Genomic DNA, 6,187 nt, shown 5'->3' on the forward strand with positions numbered 1-6,187 from the left:
CAGCTAGCACCTTCTTCGTGGTTGATGAAATTCACTAAGTTACCATGAACTGTAAACACACGCCCTACACACTGTGCCAGAGGAATCATTGCGCAAGTATAGTCGTTATACCGATAATCTTGCAGAGAGAGAGGCGAATTGCTTCAAAAAGTGTTTTGCATTGACCCCGTTCCCAGAACTCCTGAAGATAGTCGTTGACTGTGGATATTGTATTACAGACACAGCCGCCCAAAGATGTAAACAAGCATGCCTGAGCAGCACCTATTACACGGAGGGGGTCCACCAGCAGATCAGTTCAAGTCATTCCACCAGGAAGGAGGTACATGGCTTGCGTTGTCTGTATTTCAATCATGCCTAGTCGGTCAGAACCGCGGTTCGATCGCGTCAGCATTGTTGCTTTTTACCAGGAAGGGCCCTCAACAGGGAAAGTGTCCAGGCGTCTCGGAGTGAACCGAAGTGATGCTGTTTGGACATGAAGGAGATACGGAGAGACAGGAACTTTCGATGACATGCCTCGCTCTGGCCGCCCAAGGGCCACTACTGCAATGGATGACCGCTACCTACGGATTATGGCTCGGAGAAACTCTGACAGCAACGCCACCATGTTGAATAATGCTTTTCGTGCAGCCACAGGACGTCGCGTTACGATTCGAACTGCGCGCAATGTGCTGCATGATGCGCAACTTCACTCCCGATGTCTATGGCGGCGAGGTCCATCTTTGCAACCACGACACCATGCAGCGCGGTACAGATGGGCCCAGCAACATGCCGAATGGGCCTCTCAGGATTGGCATCACGTTCTTTTCACCGATGAGTGTCGCATATGCCTTCAACCACACAATCGTCGGAGACGTGTTTGGAGGCAACGGGCTCAGGCTGAACGCCTTAGACACACTGTCCAGCGAGTGTAGCAAAATGGAGGTTCCCTGCTGTTTTGGGGTAGCATTATGTGGGGCCGACGTACGCCGCTGGTGATCATGGAAGGCGCCGTAACGTCTGTACGATACCTGAGTGCCATCTTCATACCGATAGTGCAACCATGTCAGCAGCATATTGGTGAGGAATTCGTCTTCGTGGACGACAATTCGCGACCCCATCGTGCACATCTTGTGAATTACTCACTTCAGGATAACGAAATCGCTCAACTAGACTGGCCAGCATGTTCTCCATACATGAACCCTATAAAACATGCCTGGGATAAATCGGCTGCTTATGGACGACCTGACGCACCAATCACTCTGATCGATCTACGCCGAATAGCCGTCGAGGAGTAGGACAATCTACACCTACAGTGCCTTGATGCACTTGTGGATAGTATACCAGCACGAATACAGGAATGCATCAATGCAAGCGGACGTGCTACTGGGTGTTAGAGGTACCGGTGTGTACAGCAATGTGGACCACTACCTCTGATATTCTCGCTGTGTGCTGGTACGACATGCAATTTGTGGTTTTCATGAGCAATAAAAAGGGCGGAAATGGTATTTACGTTGATCTCTACTCCAATTTTCTGTGCAGGTTCCGCAACTCTCGGAACCGAGGTGAGCCGGCCGTTGTGGCCGAGCGGTTCTAGGCGCTTCAGTCTGAAACCGCGTGACCGCTACGGTCGCAGGTTCGAATTCTGCCTCGGGCATGGATGTGTGTGATGTCCTTAGGTTAGTTAGGTTTAAGTAGTTCTAAGTTCTAGGGGACTGATGACCTCAGATGTTAAGTCCCATAGTGCTCAGAGCCATTTGAACCATTTGAACCGAGGTGATACAAAACCCTTCTTGCTGTGTGTATTACAATGGCAATTGTCGTACTGCGCGAGACAACAGCAACTGGCTTATGGCCTGGAGGCCACGGGATTTTAAGCGTGCAGTGAGTGTCTGCTGCAGTTGTCACATATTTACGGCAGAGTATTGCAGCTCTTCGGCAGCAGATTGGTCGCTGACCGCTATTGAGGTCGATATGCTACGGCACTAAATTCCCCCCCACACTAATTGGTACGTAGGGCGTTGACGTGGGCGATGGGGACATGGGGAGACCATGGGGAGACATGTACACCGAGCACCGTGTTTTTTAGTTTAGATTGTTCCAGCCGGTCTGCCGCCTCCAGACCGGCAACAGGCACGGCTCTGGTGCAGTATAATGCGAGCATAGTCTCGGACGTTGTGAATTCTCGACTTTCCTGAACATCTGCAGCTGCATGAACGACTCCACAGGCTCTTGAAACATGTTTTAAATATAAAAAGAAAAAAAGAAATTGTTGCATTGGAAAGGCGAGACAACAATTCTAATGTCACAGATTACAGTGCAGCTAAGTATAGCTTCTAAATACATTTTCCCGGAATTCCTTGGCCGAAGAACACGAAATAAATATTCTAGAAATCGAATCGAATCGAAACAACCGCCAGCATTAGTAACTTATAAGTAGATATCCTTGGTGCAGCGACTTGCAGGCAGGTTCTGTGGTGCAGATTGTGTACCATTGATGTTCCTTTCAGACTATACTGATATAATAGCTCCATACTTAGCAATCATCTATAACCGTTCGCTCGTCGAGAGATACGTAGCTAAGGACTGGACAAATGCACAAGCCACAACAGTACCAAAGAAAGGAACCAAAAGTAATCGCAGGGCAATATCGCTAACGGCGATCTGCAGTAGGACTTTTGAATACATACTGTGTTTGAAAATTATGAATTACGTCGATGAAAATGTTTTACCGACAGACAGCCAAATCGGATTCAGAAAATATTGTTCTTGCAAAACACAACTAGCTCTTTGTTCTCATCAAGTTATAACTGCTATAGACAGAGGATATCAAACTGATTCCATATTTTTAGATTTCCAGAGCGTTTTTGACACCGCTTCTCACAAGCGACTTCTAATCACAATGTGTGCCTATGGAGCATTGTCTCACTTGTGCGACTGGATTCGTCATTTCCTGTCAGAACGCTCACAGTGCGTAATAATCGCCGAAAAATCGCCGTGTAAAACAGAAGTAACATGCAAGGAAGTGTTATAGACTCACAGCTGTTCTTGATGTTAATTATGAACTGCAGAGTAATCGTGTGTCAACGGCCTTGCCGCAGTGGTAACACCGGTTCCCGTCAGATCACCGAAGTTAGGCGCTGTCGGGCTGGGCTAGCACTTGGATGGGTGACCAACCGGTCTGTCGAGCGCTGTTGGCAAGAGGGGTGCACTCAACCCTTGTGAGGCAAACTGAGGAGCTACTTGATTGAGAAGCAGTGGCTCCGGTCTCGAAAACTGACATACGGCCGGGAGAGCGGTGTGCTGACCACATGCCCCTCTATTTCCGCATCCAGTGACGCCTATGAGTGAGGATGACGCGGTGGCCGGTCGGTACCGTTGGGCCTTCATAGCCTGTTCGGGAGGAGTTTAGAGTTTAGTTTTAGGTAATCAAGTAGATGTAGTTACTGGGGACTAATTGTTGGGAAATGCAAAATTGGAACAAATCTAAGAAATAATTGAGGATGTTGGGTATAACTGCTGCCCCGAGAGAATACACTTAATGCATATAATACCATATCTACCGGCTGCAGTCTTTATGAAACCTTAAACCAAAAATGTAAACTTCTTCCAGGATAGGCTCTGCCAGCTTCTTCTCTCTGAGGGATTTTTCGTGTTCTGAGATTTACGGCGCGTTATCTGAAAGGCATAGGGTGCGGGTGTTCATCAGCGTAACCAAGCAACGCGGAGGAGGGTTGAACTTATGACGCAGACCTCAGCAGCCTGGCATCGCGACGGACCGTAAGGCCTGCGGAGGCAACCGCGTGCGTGCGCACCCCATTTAAACACGGGTGAGTGGGAGGCGCAGGGGTAGGGGTAGGAGTAGGGGTAGGGGGAGATTGCCGTGGAGCGCATCAACAGGCGCCGGAGGCCTGTAATTGTTGCGTCAAGGCCACGCGCGCCGCCGCCGCCGCTGTTGCGTGAGGGGCGTCTGTGGCCGCTGCCGCCGCTGCCGCTGCTGCCGCTGCGGCCGGGCCAGCGCCGACGTCGCAGCTCGTAATAAAAAAGCAATTTACTAAAGCGGGCGCCGAATCGATGTGCGCCGTACCAGCCGCGGGTGTATTTCATGTGTTCCCCGCCCCGCCGGCGCCTTAATTTATAGTGCAGGAATCGTATACTCGGCTTTCCCCGTACCATGCGTCTGCATTTGCCGGCCGCGTCGATATTCGTGTCTCGACGCCGGTCGCCACCCTGCCCCTTCCCTCCCCTCCCCCCTTCTCGGAATTGTTCTATTTTTGAGACAGTGTCCCCCCGTCCTCCGCAGGCCACGGGCTGTGGCCGCCCACAGTTGATTTCTTACCACATTCCGTGGTTTTCATCTTCTCTTCCCTAGTCTGTCGCTTCTCTGCTTGCAATCAATATCGGTTTGCATAGGGAAATAGATAGGAAATAATTTTGAGGCTTAGAGATTTATTTCGGAAGCCGATTACTCCGATCTCGGCAATGAAATGCGCTCTTAAATCTTCAACCAGGGCGGCCCCCTCGTGCATCCATGAATAACGCAAGAGCGGAATTTCTGCAACGCTGTGTGGACACCCTGTTCTGTAGTCATCGACATGAAACATGATTACGCACAACCTCAGCAGAACCCAAACATCATGTACTTCATCCGCACTCATGCCAAAAGAGTGTCTTCTCTTGGTTTACAAAGGCGACGTGGTGCAAAAATTGATAGGACACAACGTTCCAAGCATTTAAACGTTTTTATTTGGTTTCGTACGAATGGATAACTTCAACAGCTACATTCACAGCAGCTCTGTTACAGAGCTGAAGTAGGACTTTCTGAGCCTTAAAGTTTTGGCACCGACGCTGTGGTAAGTCTAATGTCACAGAATCTTGGCACATGGTACATCAATAGGGCTCGCCTGGAGAACAGGGGAAATTCCATTTTAGCGCTACGCCGGGTCGGGTCGTAGCCTGTGGGATACGTAGCAGAGCCTGCAGCAACTGGCAGGTAACTCGGCATGAAGTCAGGAAGCCCAGACCGCGCCAGGGTGAATCCTACAAGGAGGGCAAATGGAAGTGGCCCCTTACGAGTGGATATGGTTGGGCATGAATGTACACATATAACCACACAACAGTTTTGTGAGTAGCTGTACAATGAAAAAATACAGTAATGAATGACTTGGACATGGATCCGTTCTTTTTCACCTGAGTGGTTATGTCAACACACAGAATCACAGGTTCTGAGCAGCAGTGAATCCGCATAACTTCCAAAAAACACCACTGTTTATCAGACAATGGCTCTGGTGTGTAGTGCCTGCAGGCAACATTATTGGCCGGCCGCGGTAGCCGAGCGGTTCCTTGGTTCTTCAGTCCGGAACCGCGCGACTGCTACGGTGGCAGGTTAGAATCCTGCCTCGGGCATGGATGTGTGTGATGTCCTTAGATTAGTTAGGTTTAAGTAGTTCTAAGTTCTAGGGACTGATGACCTCAGATATTAAGTCCCATAGAGCTCAGAGCCATTTGAACCATTTTTGAACCACATTATTGGTCCTATCTTCTTTCCTCGGATGCTGACTAGGGCGCGTTACATTGCCAACATTTTGAAACCATTTTTGACAGCAGTAGCGGAGGAGGAAGAGACCCATAGATACTTCCAACAGGATGGAGCAACTGTCCATACAGCCGGCGAACCTCGGACAATATTTACAAAATTTTCACCCCTGACAGAGTTTTCGGTATGGTGGCGGCCTTAGCTGACCACCGAGGCCACCTTATCTGTCAGTGTCCAATTACTTTTGTGTGTTTCGTACTGTAATGGACCATTTCGTAGGAGACTGCAGCAGTACTGTCAGTCCACCTTCAGTCCGCCTTTAGCATCCATCTCTTAGCACTTTTGAGGCCTGGCAAGACCTCAAAAGTGCTAAGAGATGAATGGTGATCACTTTCAACATATTCTGCAATCAGGTTTCTTTCCTCGGCTGTGTTTCTTTCTGTCGTGGAGCTCTGTTCCCTTGGGAACTTTTATTTGCCCCACCCTGTCCATGGAATCCCTCTGTAATCTTCGAAATCTACAGTAATCTTGGAAATCCGGAAGGTTATAGAGATGTCCGGGACTGTAGGCTATGGATGTCGGTTCGTGGGTCCCATTTTTTCATTAAGCGTTTGACACTTGTTCTAGGACCATAGGATTCGTGTGAGTTTTGTTGGAGAGAAATTTCTGTCTAGG

The 6,187-nt window shown here is 49.2% G+C and overlaps 1 pseudogene; it reads left to right on the forward strand.

Annotated features, from left to right (window-relative positions):
- Positions 1-3,058: 3,058 nt before the first annotated feature.
- Positions 3,059-3,176, forward strand: LOC124561424 (annotated as a pseudogene).
- The last annotated feature ends 3,011 nt before the right edge of the window (positions 3,177-6,187 follow it).

This window comes from Schistocerca americana, chromosome 1, assembly GCF_021461395.2.
Source record: "Schistocerca americana isolate TAMUIC-IGC-003095 chromosome 1, iqSchAmer2.1, whole genome shotgun sequence".
Classification (NCBI taxonomy): Eukaryota; Metazoa; Arthropoda; class Insecta; order Orthoptera; family Acrididae; genus Schistocerca; species Schistocerca americana.